The sequence below is a fragment of the Poecilia latipinna genome, unplaced genomic scaffold (assembly GCF_001443285.1).
Source record: "Poecilia latipinna isolate Pla-1442-1.1 unplaced genomic scaffold, P_latipinna-1.0 Scaffold222, whole genome shotgun sequence".
Lineage (NCBI taxonomy): Eukaryota > Metazoa > Chordata > Actinopteri > Cyprinodontiformes > Poeciliidae > Poecilia > Poecilia latipinna.
Genome location: NW_015112838.1, coordinates 231,675 through 247,181, shown reverse-complemented (window position 1 = coordinate 247,181; position 15,507 = coordinate 231,675). Strand labels below are relative to the sequence as shown.

Sequence of the window (15,507 nt, the reverse complement as noted above, 5' to 3'; positions counted from 1 at the left end):
TGAAGTGCATCAGTAATTTAGTCTTAGTGATCTAGTTGTTCTGAAAAAGCCTCAAAGGTTTATTAGAAAACATTAGCAAAACAAACATCATAAAGACCAAGGACCAAAGCAAATGGGTCAAACAGAAAGTTGTGGAGAAGTTGCCACACTTTTCATATTGTTTTATCTACAAAACATTTGAAAAGCTATGTATCCCTTTTTTTCTTTTTCAATTTTGTTGTAACACAATTACAGTGTATTTATGTTGGTTTAGTACAGAAATATCCCAAAGCCAATGCAGTAAATTTTGTAGTTATTACTTGAAAAAAAAAGTGGAACATTAAATGGTTATACTCTTGCAAGGCAATTCAAATTTTTATACATTTCTTGTTTAGAAAATCAGAGATCTAAAGTGCATTAGATATTAGTGCTGTCCTTGAGATTCTTGAAAATGTAATGTTAATTTAATCTTAGAGTCATTTTTTGATAATCACTAAACGGTTTTGTGCTTCGACAGGTTGTAAAAAGCAAAGCTAGCCATTTTTGTTGAAGCGACTAGCTACGGCATTTTAATTAAAACTCATACAAAATACTATTCATTGTGGTGCGAGAAGTAGCACGCAGATAATCTCAATGAATGTATGAGCAGGTAATTTTACTGTGTAATTTTGTAGCATTACTTTCCCCAGCAAGAGCGATACTGATCTCGATTAAATACTGAAAAATGTGATCTAATCAGCAATTAATCTTCCTTAAGCTGGTGGGCTTAATTTAAAAAAAAAAAAAAACGGTGCACAGAAATAAAGATGACCAATTTGCTTTTACTCGGTGCTAGTGGGAAAAGATAAAGTGCAGGCTATTAAAACCATGAATACTTGTAAGAAAAAAAAAGAGAACAAGGGTTGCTTTTTATTAGATGAAAACTTTGTACCTTTTTGTTGTTACATTCAGTTGCCGCATCACTTATTTCCTATTAATGTGAATTTATAGAATAAAATAGGAAGTAAGACTGAACTAGAACAGAAACTTCTTTCATTAATATGAAAACAAAACCCCTGAGTAAAAAATAAATGAAGCCGGCTTCATGCATTATCATATTTTAAGCTAATAAAGCCATGGATCAGAATTATTATGCTCCGAAATGTGCACCGTTTATCACTTTGTAACAGAGTTGTCCTCCTCTGCTGCACTGACCCTCCTCTCTTCCATCACTTCAGCATCTCTCTCTTGTCTCGTCTTCTTTACCCTCGCCTCCCAATTTGACCTCTTATTTTTTTCTCTCCTGTCTTTTGGCCATCTGGTCATCCCCCAAAGCACACATCCTCTTCAGGCCTGACAGTCTTTCTCTCCACCTGAGTGCCTCTCACTTTTCTTCCTCTCTCAGATTGTTTCCCCCATAATATCGCTCGGCTCCCATCAGTGGAGCGCAGATTCACGCCGGACTTCGGCAGAAACAAAAATAAATAAATAAATAAAAAACTGAGCGGCGCGGTGTGGTGGAGCAGAAGGCACTGTGCAGAAATGCCCTGGCCTCAAGTTTCATCTCTTAGCAATTAAATAGGAATGAAATAAATGTTACGGTCCGGCTGGAAATGAAGGCAGCCGAGCTGCTCTCCAACTCTGAAGAAGTTATGTATCGGCTAATATGATTCCGGGAGCATCACCTGGAATTTCAATAAGGCTAATTTTATTTAGGTCGGACGACCATGTGCATGTAGACAAAGTCATTACAGAGGCTTGTTTTTGACTGAGTGGTAAACAACACACAACATATCCCTCTCATCTGCTCCTTCTCTTTTCTGTTCTCCTTAATCCTATTTTTTCCCCTTTTCTTTCTCTGCAGCTAAGTGTGGCTCTCCTCCCCCCTCCTCCTGCAGCAGGAAACCATGCATCCCATCTCCAGTTCACTGGTCAAACACACAGTGCCGCCCTCATTCCCTTCTATAATCAGGACACTCAGTAGCGTACGGGGATGTTACATTTCCAATGCATCACTTAAGATGGCTGACCTGGTGTGCCAGTTCAGAGGGAAATGTGACGTCTTCCAGGCACTCTGGGCTTATTCATGAAACAGATTACGCATTAAATAAAGGCATTCATTTCAAAAATGTATGTATAACTTTTCAGACTGGTGGTGATTGGGCCTCAATGCTCTCTCTGGCACAAAAGAGGCTTTGGTACTGGAGCCAGGAATGGTTAACATCAACGATGATCGTATGGCATTAGCTGTGTTTCTCGCCTGTGTCACAAAATCCACGTTCTCACTTTCCCGCTTTGGCTCAGCTCCTTCCTTTCTCACGTTTCCTCCATTTTCTGCCAACGTCTCAGTCTCTTTCTCCCTCTGGTCCGCCTCACTGCCGGTTTCTCCCACTCTCCCCCGCTGCTCTCATCTAACTCGCCTACATCAGGGCCCGCCATTGCTGCTCGGAACTGAAGGAGGAACGCTGTCACAAGGAGATCTCTTGTAAGTGCCCAAGGGGATTGCATCAGCTCTTGTCATACAGAGACATGAAGTGCTTCAAACTGTTAACTCAAATGGCAGACCCAGATTCAAGAAGTACTCAACGGCCGCAATGCCGTGAGATAAAGGCAAGCTGTTCCTAGTCCTGCTGAATCAACTTTGAATGATCTGATCCGCAAAAAAATCACACCAGTGCAAAGGCCAGGACAAAGTGTGGGAATGCTAAGAATAAAGAATAGCTTAGCTTTTATTATCTTGTACCCTTCTGGAACGTAGCAATTTGTTATTATGACGACACTTATATTTAGCATTGATTGAGTTAAGGTCAAATGAATTATGCCTTTGGATAAATGTCACACAATATTATAATTAAAAAGGTCTGGCAAAGCCGAGTTCTATCTTTGATTGCATAATCCATCTCTTTTACTTGCAAAGTCAAATATGTCCAGAAAGTAGTGTTACAGTATGGACGAGCACTGCAGAGCCTGTTAAATAAAGTCACACACTGTAATAACTTTACACATGGTGGTGGCAGCAACATGCTGTGGGGCAGTTCTGTAAGAAAACATGTTTATAATTTTAACAATCTTAAGTACGGTGGAGGACCTGTGATGCTGTGGCCCTGTTTGTCTTTCAAAATCCCTACTAACTCCTTCTAATTGCATAGTGACTTTATGTATTATGCTCAGCAGTGTTTGCGTATTTTATTTCTATATTTTTACTTATTTTTTTCTAGTTACACTAACTACTCTACGTAGAGCCAAATTTACAACATGCATATAAACACACAATGCACAGTCTGATCTTTGGGTTAAGCTTGCCCCAGATAGAGTTAGGATCAGGCAATCCAAAAATCCAAAAGTGTTGTGTTTAGGTCACTTTCTGATATGTATATATATATTATTTTTTTCGTCTTGCCTAAATTCCGACAATTAACGGTTAGAAATCGCTGTTCTTTCGACTTTTGGCAATAAACATAAAATCAAAGCCAGCAGATGTTTTGCAGGTGATCGCATCTAAAATTCACTTTGCTTTTCACAGAAGCTCCGACTCTGTACAAGAAACTCTGGATTTGACATCTGCCCCATGCTCAAGCTGCCAGGTTGTGAATTCCCAGCGCTCGGTGCCTCATCTGCTGTTTGGGTTGGAAAACAAGCACAAGCAAGTCACTGGTGTATTCACATCTGTGTCTGCATTTTTTTATTTTTTTTTATTTTGCATATATGCGAGTGCTTACCTGGTGACTGTATATTGGACAATAGAGTCTGACCTGGTGATGCTTTCAAGCTGCAGTTTCTTTGCCCAGAAAACATGAAGGAATAGTTACTGTCAAAGTTGAAACAAACTTGCAACGTACTTTGGGCAACTTCTACGTAATTGTGTGTCGTTTTTAGCAAAATTAACTTGTCATCAAAATAAATAAATAAAATAACATACATTTGTAGAAATCTGACAGCCAGAAAAGCTTTGAGATTGGCTTCTACTATCAACTATTGTGTTCATTTCTAAAGAAAGATTTATTTTAAATCTGTTTTTCACCTGTTGTTTGACTGAACGAAGAAAGGAAAGTACTTCTATCCATTACATGTAACATGAGAATCAAAAGAAGTACGAGGAGAGACAGGATTATAATATATTATAATCTCATGTTTTCAGGCATGTAAGTACAAATTTTCAACATCATCATCATTAATTGTTTGTGATAACATTTAATGTAAGTAGCTCTTGGCAGTGAGTATCAATAAAATGTAGAATAAAAATAAACAAAAACATTCTGTTGGTCCTTCTGCCCAAAGTTTGATTATTTTCTATATTTTAAAATGAGCTAAAACAAAATGAAGAAAGAAAAAAAAAACATAGTGTCATGCCAGAAACATCAAGACGCCTATTTAATTGAACTTAAAAAAAAAAAAAAAAAAAAAAAAAGTCTCATCTGGTGTTTTATCACTTTTCCAAAAGAAATGATGTGGAACAAATGCTCCTTTTATTTGAGTCGCTGTGGTCCTATAAGCAATCTGTTCAGTAAATGGTTCATGCTTGAATAAAGAAAAAGACAAACACTTGCACTTTTCCTTTAGGTGAATAATAAAATTTCCAGCATTAGGTCTGCCCACTGTCTGCGTGTCAAATCTTTCGTTTTCCCGATTAATGCCACGACACATCAAAAGTTTTCCCGCTTTGAGTTGCAAAATACAGAAAATGTGCCATGAATGTGAAATAGACCTGTGGAATTGAGACACAAAGGTCAGCCTATGTGCATGTATATCTCAACACACAAGACTTCATTTCCTATTCTCTTTCCTGCTTTGTGCCTCGCAGTCCTTCAGCCGTCAGCCTCCTTTGCCTCTCCATCTGCCATTTTGCCGGTACAGTCAGGTACAGGCGTCTGCTGAGCAATCCTCAAGGGGCTCTGTGACTCAAGTCCGTCTCCTTCAGACAGATATTTTCCCCTCTGTGGTCTTATAGTAATGCCTTTGTATAAAATGGCTAAAAACACTGCATGACACAGACAGCAAATAAAGAAAAAAAAAAAAGAAAGATGTTTGAATAAGGGTGCATCTCAAACATTTAAAAACACAAAACCACTCCAAAAGCGATGTGGTCGATCTGCAGAATAATCAGTTTGATAAGACTCCACTGGTACATTCTGCATGCCCCTATTCTCTGCATGCCATCTCCTTGACACATGCAATTAGGACTGTCTGTGTGAGGAGATAACAGACCTCACCCCTTCGGCCCTCGCTTTACCTCCGCCATGACACAAACAGAGATCCCCTCCTATTACAGAGTGCAAATAACCTTTTCTTCAGCAGGCTCATGCAGTCCACTATTTGCTGCAATGCAGAGGGGGAAAAAAAAAAAAGAGAGTGCTACTGAACTTGTCTCATCCCTTCAAAGTTGATCACCCTGCTCACCTGTCATCACAGTTTACACTGAGGATGGAGGCTAAACACTGACCTTTCCGGTTTTAGCGGTGTGCATTTTTAAGGAGGATTCAGCAGAGTATGAAACATGTAAGGCTTATGATAGTCTGTAATTGGATTTCCTGGAAAAGCTGGTGACAAAGTCCCTCACACACCACTAATCCTCCCAATTGCCACTGCAGGCGCAGAGCGTCCTCTTCTTTCTAGATGAATGTGGAGGAAGAGCAGGGAATGGTCCACGAAGTGAGGAAGAGCACAGACGAGGGCGAGGGATGCGGGTAGCGGCACAACTGCTTAAGGGCAGATACTTTTCTGAGTGTCGCAGGAGTCAGGCTAATCACCACCTATGAGGTGGGAGAGAAGTGATCAGAGGAAGCGGAGCGCCAAGGTCCACGAGAAAAGGCGAGGAGTGAGGCGAAGTTCAGCCGTGTCACGCTAAAACAGCAAACATTCAAACTGTTGCTGTCAGAAGTGTTGCTGGCCTCTGCCATCACAGCAGGCGGGGCAGATAAGCTGAGCTGAATCATAAGAGACAGTTCACCTTAAGGCTGCCTTTGAGAGTAAAAAGATGCAAGGGGAAACAAATCTCAGCCCCATCAAAGAGATTAAAGCAACAGCTTAACAAGATGACACTGAAATATTTGATTCAGCTGTAAGACTGTTGATCTGAGCGAAAGGTTCACGCTGGTATATTTTCTCTGCAATGTCCTGCACACAGCCGACTTGTTTTGAATCCAGTTCATCCAACAAGAAGAATAGCTGTCAGGTAAAAAAAAACAAACAAAAAAAAAAACAAACATTTGAAGCAATGGGACTGAGGAGAAAGAAAGAAGAAAGTAAATGCTGGAAAAACGTCAATAAATTGCTTAGTTTACTGACTTTCACTCCGAATTACAGGATCTAATACACACTAGTGCCATTTGTATATTTTGCTTCAGTCAAAGCTTCTCAATTTTTTCTTTTCTCCAGCAACAAGACAAACTTCAGTCTAAATTTGATACATGTTGAGAAATTGTTTAAGTAAATAATTGGCAGGCTGTGGACGTTATATTTTGATCTAATGAATCTGGATGCTTTCTTTCTAATCCAGTTTACAACATTTACAGAGAAAGAGAGAGACTGCATCGGCTGCTGCAGCTTCTTCTTTACTTTACTTGACCTACATCACCCAGAGAGCAGCTAAGCTGATCACAAAATGTGGAATTTGAAAAGACGTACAGGACTCACACATGCCACATTTTGCAAACTCGATTTTATAAACACTCAGATGTCAGGAAAGTTGTTTGTTTCTTCAGCAGAAAAGTTCAGCAACAGCTACTAGAATAAGACTGTCAAAGGATGGCAAAGGATATATGTCTGGAGATGCTCATGACATAAATTGTCACAGCAGCTGTCCTGCTGCACGACATTCGATAAAATTCAGACGTTGCCTGATATTTGTCACAGGGTGGCTTCCGACTTCACGGTGCTATTTACTGAACAATCAGCTCAACAGTTAATGGATAACGTTCAACTTTTTTCACTGCAGCTGTGAAGTATGACTCAAATTCACATCTAAAGCAATGTGTCTACTGCACAATTACATCAAATCAGGAAGAAGTATGTATCAATCCTGCCACTGAGAACATTCACATTAAAAAAAAAAAAAAGAAAGCTACATGTCACTGAGCAATTTTCAACCTAAATCCCGGTGACAAGGCTGCATTTTAAAACAGAAACCTTAGAGGACCGTTGTCTACCCCGCCATTTGTCGCTTTGTGACAAACCGCAGAATAAGTCAAAGAGGATGGTAGATGGGATCGCATGTTTAACCTTGAAGGCATCACTTAAACATTTCCCTTTTTTCTGCCTCGGCCTCAGCGCAGGCGTGGTTAAGTATGTAGAGTCCGACATCACTTTCCATCTTATTAGTGCCCTCGCTGAGACGGTGCGCTGTTCCTGAATGATAATGCTTTAGAAAGGAGGAGAGAGATTGAAATGGAAAACAGAGGACTTACATGGCCCTGTGACAAAGTGACTGAAATGTAACCTCTTCACATGCCACCACCTCCGATGGCACGCTCTTAAAGCAGATTTCATTCTTGCTTGTTAAGATTTTCTCAAAATAAATAAGTCGAAGTAAAACTTATATTAAAACCTATACAAACTCAGACATCTAACAGAATAAAATATTGTTGTGTTTTTGTTTGATTAGAGAATAAAATGATGAATTGCAGGTCACAAATGTGAAATAAACCTTACTGCTAATCACCGGCTCTTTGAATCCCTAAGATGTAACTTAAGAGGATTAGAGGTGTTTTTTTTTTTTTTTTTTATATCCGCTACCTTCAAACTAAAACATTGTTTTCTCAAAGCAATCTTTTTTTTTTCAAGCTATAATTACAACATTGGTATGTGGAATAATAGTAGTGGGTTGTTAATTGAACTCAGCAGCTCATAGACAAGAGATGCTCTAGAAACAAAGATGTGATTTACATCAATTAGGGGTCTATGGTGAAAAATAAGAGAAAATCCCTTTTTAGTTGTGAAATATGTTACTTTTATTGTCCCATCAATCTGTTTAGTTATTTTCACTGGCATAGAATAAGTGTTACCCTAACGATATCTTGCCAGGTTTGTCTGTGTAACGTTTGTGGGATTTAAACATGACCAAACCCTAACCCTTGTCAAATAAAGTGGAAATTGGATGTTAATTTGCAGTGTATAAAGTTGCACAAGTCATGTGTGCCACCAAGGTTCAAAATTAAATACTTTTTAACCAGTCAGTGTGCCACTAAGAGTTTTGATGCCACCATCATCTCAGCCTATTCAAGCGTTTGTAATACAGAGCTGAGTGAAACGTGGATTAAGTTACGTTCAGAAGTCAGATTAAAAATGTTTGTGAAGTGACGTTTCAGGCGGGTTTAAATTGCAACTTTTGGTTTTTGAAACACGCATGTTTGCATGCATGGCATCTCATGAAGAGAAATGTAACGGTGGACCATTATTTATTTAAAGTATTATATCTTCATTTGCTGTTATGTGCTGAATGATAGGTGAATGTCACGAAAAAAGCAGGTGTCCTAAAATCGAGTTGTAGTCTGGCTTACGAGAAAAACCTTTCCTATTTTCAACACGTTTGGAACAGAAAGAAACTGTATCAAACTACAGGCATGTTCTTGATGTGTCACTTAGGCTGGGATATTTAACATTTATCACATTGCCCTATTACAAATTCAGTCACAAACTAAAAATGTACAAGCCACAGCCCGGACATATGTTCTTAATATTCAGGAAATCAATTAACTTTGTGGGTGTTTATTATAAATGAATTATTTTCTATCATGGTACTGATGGAAAGAAATCTGCAAGGGACTAAGGTGCTGTGCAACATAGCTGCTACAGATGTTTTGTTGAGATTAGCTTTTTATTTCCAGCCACAGTCGACTAATGACAGGATGCACACGGGACCAAATTTGAAAGTGTGAATCAGCTTCCATGATGGAGCTTTTACTCAAAATAAATAATGTGTTTTGTCATTTTTGCAGTCGCCTTGTTTTTGTCTTATAAATGGGCTTGTCAAACCCAAGGCTTTTTGTCAACATGTACATGGGCTGACTTGGTTTGCTGAACTACTGGGTTTATTTTTAGAAATGCAGCTGTGCACTCAAAGACTGCCGAGATGTGTCAGGATACCAATATAACTGATGACCTAAAGTGACGCCACAACAGCTTTTTTCAGGGGCATTTGCAATATACAACCTTTAGGAAGGTAGAAAATGACTTGCTTGCAGAGCTCATTATGGATTTTGGATGTAAAACAACACGCTGGCTGCGAAACAACCACTTAAGTCCTCTCATGGAACAAAAGTGTTCATAACTTGTAAATATTTAATTCAGCTACAGGGAGTCCCAAGGCCAAAAAAGCATTACTTAGACACAAAGCCCTAGAAACTGGAAGCCCTGAAATGTTCCTCAACTTTTCATAAACTTTGGCCCGAAGAGAACGATTTTAAATTTAGGCTTATTTCTATACAAAACACACAAAATCAATCCCAGTACAGCTCAGAGATGGAAACAGACAGAGCAAATATGACAGCCAGCAGGGAAATTTAAAGTCATTGGAAAAATCATAAAAATATATATAGTAATGGCAGAGTAGAGTAGATGTTTGAGAAATGTACAAGACTCTGAAGAGTTCTTGAGTGACGACGTTGAACAAGAGTTCATCAGGCTGTCGGATACCCCCCAGAAACACTATTGGATATCTGACTTATGTTTCAGTAGTGAGTTTCATCAGCAGCTAAGCCATGTTGCCACAGATTTTTAAGGGAAGGGTAAAAAAAAAAAAAAAAAAAAAAAAAAGCCTCTGTGGCATGAGCATGACAGATCTGAAAATCACCTCAAGCTGCGTCCAGTCCTTATTCAGTCAAGTTGCCTGAGAGTTAAGCAACATCTATTTGTGACTTTACAGTTTTAAGCTGTATTCCGAAAGACTACAAAGATGGACCTGAGTGGATTGTAGAGAAACTTGTGCAATATTTAATATTATGTTTAGCAGCAGCATCATCAGTATTTACTTCATATATATTTTTGAATAATCAACTCTATGCTAGGTTTAAATGAACAATCTCTACTTTCTTCAATACCTGCTTGACAGCAAAAACTCTTTTTATATAACATAATAAATACATTGAAACATCAAGGGGATGCAAAGCAGAAATACCATTTGGTGGAAGACACTAAAAGGTTGCAGACCAAATTATATATTTTCTATAATACTCACTGGAACATTTTGAAAAACGCAGCCTATAATTTTGAGCATATTTACTCAATGAACAAAAGTATCTCAGGTTAATCTCTTTATCTCGCCGCCATGCTTCTCTCTCTTCCTTTATAACCATCACAAAGCTACTGAACTTGTGTTGCTTTTCATTATGTTCTAGCCCTGGTAGGATGGCAAAAGCCAGTGACGTACAAGAAACAATTTCCACAAAGGCCTTTGGAATGGATCCACTCCCTCACTTGCTGATGCGTATTAAGTTTGTCACGAGTCCAGATGAGGTTCTTCTTTCTGATCTGAACTCGTCAAAGGGAATAAAGCTGCTGCAGGACAAAGAAAGGCGTGACAAATAAAACAAGGGGAAGGGGCGGTTGATTATAGCATGATGGACAACTTCAATATTTTATCACAACAATCATGCATGGACACGCAAACACGGACAACGGCCTAAGCGCATCCACCCACGGGTTTTATGTAGCCATGTGTGAAAATACAAGAGCCACACCACCGCAGTCTCTTTGAATTAACTTTCAGATGGAGAAACAGAGGATGGTAATGGTTGAAAAAGCACATCATGTTCACTTAATTTTTTTTTTTTTTCCAATGGGGGGGCCAGTGAGCACTAAGGACAGGAGAGCAGCAGTAAAAAAAAAAAAAAATCTAAAGCAAGGCTGCCCACATGTACATCATCTCAAAACAAATGACGATTCTTCGGTGGCCAAGCAGCAAGACGAGTCGAAACAGAAATGGAGCTTTACAGTCCTCTACAACAGATTCTAAGCATATTACTCATGGCTGTTTGGATATTGTCCTAGTCTTTACAGCATTCATGCAGAATTGATTAAATCCATGCATCCTCCGTGAATCAGTGAGCAATCTCACTGAGCTTGCTGCAGTTGATAAACCCAACTACAGTGATTTCGAAGGCTCAGGTTCTGTTCCTCCTCCTCGCCGTAGAATATCTCAGTTTCTCTATCATTAGCAGTTTAAGCCACGGCAACAACAAACCTCTTTGTGACATCGCCGAAGCCTTTTTTTTTTGTATTATTATTTTTTATCCTGCTGCAGCCACAGCTGCAGTAATCGCATGAATTCTACCCCCATTGCTTTGGATTACGCCTTTTATTATAGAAATAAAGTTCAACGTTAACCGTGGAGGCTATTCCTGGCACAACTATCTTATTTGCATCTTTATACCACTGCAAGAAATATGCTAATATTTTTCCTCTTTTTTTTTTTTTTCCTTCTTTCCCTCTGTGGTAGAGCGCCCAATCGCTAGCTTCACAAGGTTATGATGCTTCAGTGGCCCGGCGACTGTGAACTGTCACAAGCAATCACTTATGATGGAGCCCTTGTTTCTGCACAGACATGCTGCTTTGGCAGGGGCTTAGCCAGCGACTGGCTCTCTCGAAACAGGCCAGAATAGTGCAGATCAATCTGCTCAGCCGGCAGATGGAGAGCTGCAAGCTGGAAGCCCCCGTCGCACTGTGATCCAATATTTACAAGTTGAAGAACTACATCGTGACACTCCCAGTTGGTTGCTTTGTATTCATCACAACACACCCGCTTCAGTTTTGGCTGCCTTTAGCACAGAAAGCACACAGCACAAAAAGGCAAAGAAAATCGATAGGCTGATGATGTATAGGCCAAAAAGATTAAAATGTGTTTTGTTGTTGTTTTTTTTTTTTTGAGGATGTTTGGAAGAAATAGGGGGGGAAAAGAAAAAAAAAAAAAGCTGCCCGACCTTGGTTAGGACGATGTGGTCTGCAGCCTCCCACTGAGGAAGACAATATAAAAATTCCTCTTTTTTTTTTTCTTTTCTTTAGGGCTCAGTGAAGTCAGAGCAATGCAGTAACCTCTAATGAAGCACAATGTGCATGTGTTGTTCTGACTCAAGTAAAGGATTACTGATTCAGTGATTATGGGTATTATAGTGGAGTTTAGCATGGGGCTAGTGTGACTGAAGAAAGAGGACATGTTAGATCTGAGATTTCTTGGACAATCTTGAGTAAAAAAAAAAAAAAAAAAAACAAAGTTTCAAAGTATCACAGTTTTTAAACAAAAAATTTAAACGGCCTTGTATATTATAATCTATTTGCTTCCACCTAAAGAAACAAACAAAAAAACAAGTATCCCTTTGGCTGCAAAAATACATTACCACACTGAGAATAATATATATAACATTCATCCATCGCCTATACCCGCTTATCCTTGCAGGGATGCAGGGGGCCTGGTGACTAAGTCCAGTGGTCATTGGGTGAGAGCCGGGGTTCACCCTGGACTGGTCACCAGCCCATCACAGGGCACTCATGACATCTTGTTGTTTTCAAATGGCTCATTGTTCAGAATATCATACCGCTGAATTTACCTTTCTTCGTAAACATGCGCAAAGCACAGTAGCCTTCATTCAGGCAGTCACACATGCAGTGGAAAACCATGACAGACTGAAAAACATCGTCTGTTCTGATGAGCTTTGGTTCAAACTGCGAAGTTCAGATGCGAGGGTTTACGTGAGCATTGTTCCTGGACATGTGCGTCAATTTGCAATAGTGTACTTATCTATTTGTGGCTACATACAGCAGGATAATACACTTTGTCACAACCCTCAAATCCTCTTAAACTGGTCTGTTGAACGCGACACTGAATTCCAGCAATCACCACAGTAGCCAGACGCTAATCCAACAGAGCACCTTTGGGATGTGGTGGAACAGAAAATTCCACCAGAACTTTCTGAGGCAAAAAATATAACAAAAGTGCAGTCAAAAAAAAAAATCTGGGGTAACTTTCCATTAAGTCAACATGGATCTCTGAACGTATCCGACACCTTTCTGGCCACTAAAAACTAATGCGGTTCTAAAAGGAAAAGAGGACAAACTAAATACTAGCAAAGGTGTATTTAGTAATATGACCAGTAAGTATATATATATATATATCTACATATACAGGGTGAAGTGGGGCACATACAGAAATAATAGTAAGTATTACAGTAATGGGTAAAAAAAAACCAAAAATGGGCAAGAACACTGACTGGAAAGAGTCAGGGTTTTAAAAAATGCTTGTCTTTCACTCTCTTTGTACTTTAGTGCCATTTCAAACCTGGGGCGGGAGGCTAAATGACATATTGAAATAAGAAATGTTCTCGGTCGCAAGAACACAACCCACTGTGCTTGAGAGGTTTTGCTCAGTGAGAAAACAAAATGGAAAGCAGCCATCACACATATTCGGACAGCTGGCGTGAGATGAATAGTTTAAAAAAAAAAAAAAAAGAAAGCTGCTTGGCCCTCTGTTTGCTTCACTTTAAATGCACAACAAGTGGTGTTTGTTCCTTATCAGAAGCAGCTTTTTCTTTGCACAGAGAACAGCGGCAAAACCTGTTTAATGCGCTGCAAGGATTTTGTGTCTCTCCAGCCGCGTGGCCCCCCACCAGTGTGTGTTGTTGCTTTTTCATATACTCTGCCTGCTGCTTTTCTTCATCACAGGGCCGTGTTGATATCATCTTCAATAAGGGAACATGGACTTATCCTGTCATTGTTGACTTATAGTTCAGAACCCACCTCGTTATTTGAACAGCGGTGTGCAGATGGGCAGAGCAAATATGGGCTGTCATGTTACATCATGTCTGCTGGCAAAAAAGGGAACTTGACGTACACTTGGTGTAACGCCGTTGCAGCAAAGCTCAAATATCCATAATTTTTCAGGATATCGCACCTAAGTTTGCTAATTTCTGTTTTTTATGGTAACCTCAGGTATTCAAATGAGGCACAAATAGCTTTGGACACTGCTCATCTAGAGCTCTTTTTTTTTTTTTTTTTTTAAATTAGCACAGTGTATTTTTTTTAATTATCTTAAAAGGCCCCAATTTATATAGTACAGTGTTTGCCAAACCTATTGGCACCTCTAATGTAGATGTGCAAACGGCCTGACTTAAAATTTCTTATTTCCCACCTATTTGAGACCAATAGGTGGGAAAACATCACACATTAAGAAATAATTGCTACTAGCTTAAACAAAATCATTAGTGGTGATTTGTACCACAAAGTTATGAGATGAGACAAATAATGAGCTGAAAGGAACACCGCTGGGTTTTTGTGATGCTGCGGGCCAGGATGTTGTTAATGACCTCTGAACAATATACTTATCCAGAAATGATTGATCAGACTCTAGATTAACCTTCTCCCATGGTCATCCTGATACTAAGACATAAAAGGTAGATGGGATGTACATGATATGTAGCGTTTTATCTATTCTGGAGGACCCCAAAGCACTTCACTTTACATTCACCCAATCAGTCATTCACCCATTCACGCACACACAAACAAGCCGAGGGTGGCAAGTTATTGGATTGTAGCCACAGCTACAAATCCTAAAGAAGACCTCTGGGGAGCTTGAGGTCTGTAAAAGAGGACCGATGAGACTGAAAAGTGAGAAATATTTTCTGGAGAATAGTCAAAGATCCCTTCATCTGTATGTTGCAAACTTAAGAATTATTTTAGAAGAAAACTAAATACTTGCACAAAGTATTAGCGGTAGAGGTGCTAATAATTTCACCACAAGGGTTTTTGTTCAAAGCAATTACATGTACTTATTAAAATGTAATATTTTTTCCCCACTTGGCTGAATAATTATACTAAAAATTGACATTTTAATTGTTCAACATTTTTTCAAGTGTGACTTTACGCTGTTACAACAAAAGAGGAATTTATTTTTAGTTTTTCCAAAACATCCTTGCCAGTGCTGTTGATAATTTTGCCGTGTAACTGTGGAGCAAAAGTAAACAACTTTGATTAATGTCGGTCTGCCAGGACATTTCAAGTTAATTATTACTTCTTAATCCCGTTTAATCTCACTTGAAATTCTGTGACATTTCATTCAGGAAACCGAGCAGAAAGGGGATCAATGGGGACTCCTGCTCAGCTGGCGTGCCTGCAAAAAATTTTTAAAATTAAAAGATATGATAATGTTAACTGATCTTTAAAATCAACCATTTCCCACCGTACTGTTTTCCAGTCAAACTTGATAGCTGCTGAAAATGGCGAAATGCCCTGCGTTTGTAAGAGATGCGCAGAGAACTTGAGCCAAGTGCAACAGCAAGAGAGGAATAAACGTCGTACCAAACAACATCTGCCGGTATCGCAGGGTCCAAGACAAATAACTCTCCGACAGCAGCACTTCTCCTTAGGTTGGGTTCAAGAGGATCTTTGATATTCTGATTAAAAATTAATTGTGTTGGATCTGCCTAGCAGTGTGTGTCATGTTTTTGTATTTTGAATCTCATTACTGCCTCTGTTATGTGCCTAAAATTAAAAAAAAAAAAAAAAAAAAAATAATTTTATTTTATTTATATATTTATATATTTATAAATATAAATAAAAATAATATTT

General features: G+C 39.0%; 1 protein-coding gene and 1 long non-coding RNA gene across 6 annotated transcripts in view; both read right to left on the bottom strand.

The window, feature by feature from the left end:
- LOC106947084 (glutamate receptor 3) overlaps window positions 1-15,507 on the bottom strand; it is a 113,888-nt gene that overhangs the window by 83,651 nt on the left and 14,730 nt on the right. The window lies entirely within an intron of this gene.
- On the bottom strand, window positions 3,344-3,738 carry LOC106947086 (uncharacterized). Its single transcript, XR_001424904.1, has 2 exons — window positions 3,678-3,738; window positions 3,344-3,575 (listed from the first exon to the last, which is right to left on the bottom strand). It is a non-coding gene; the product is annotated as an uncharacterized LOC106947086 (long non-coding RNA).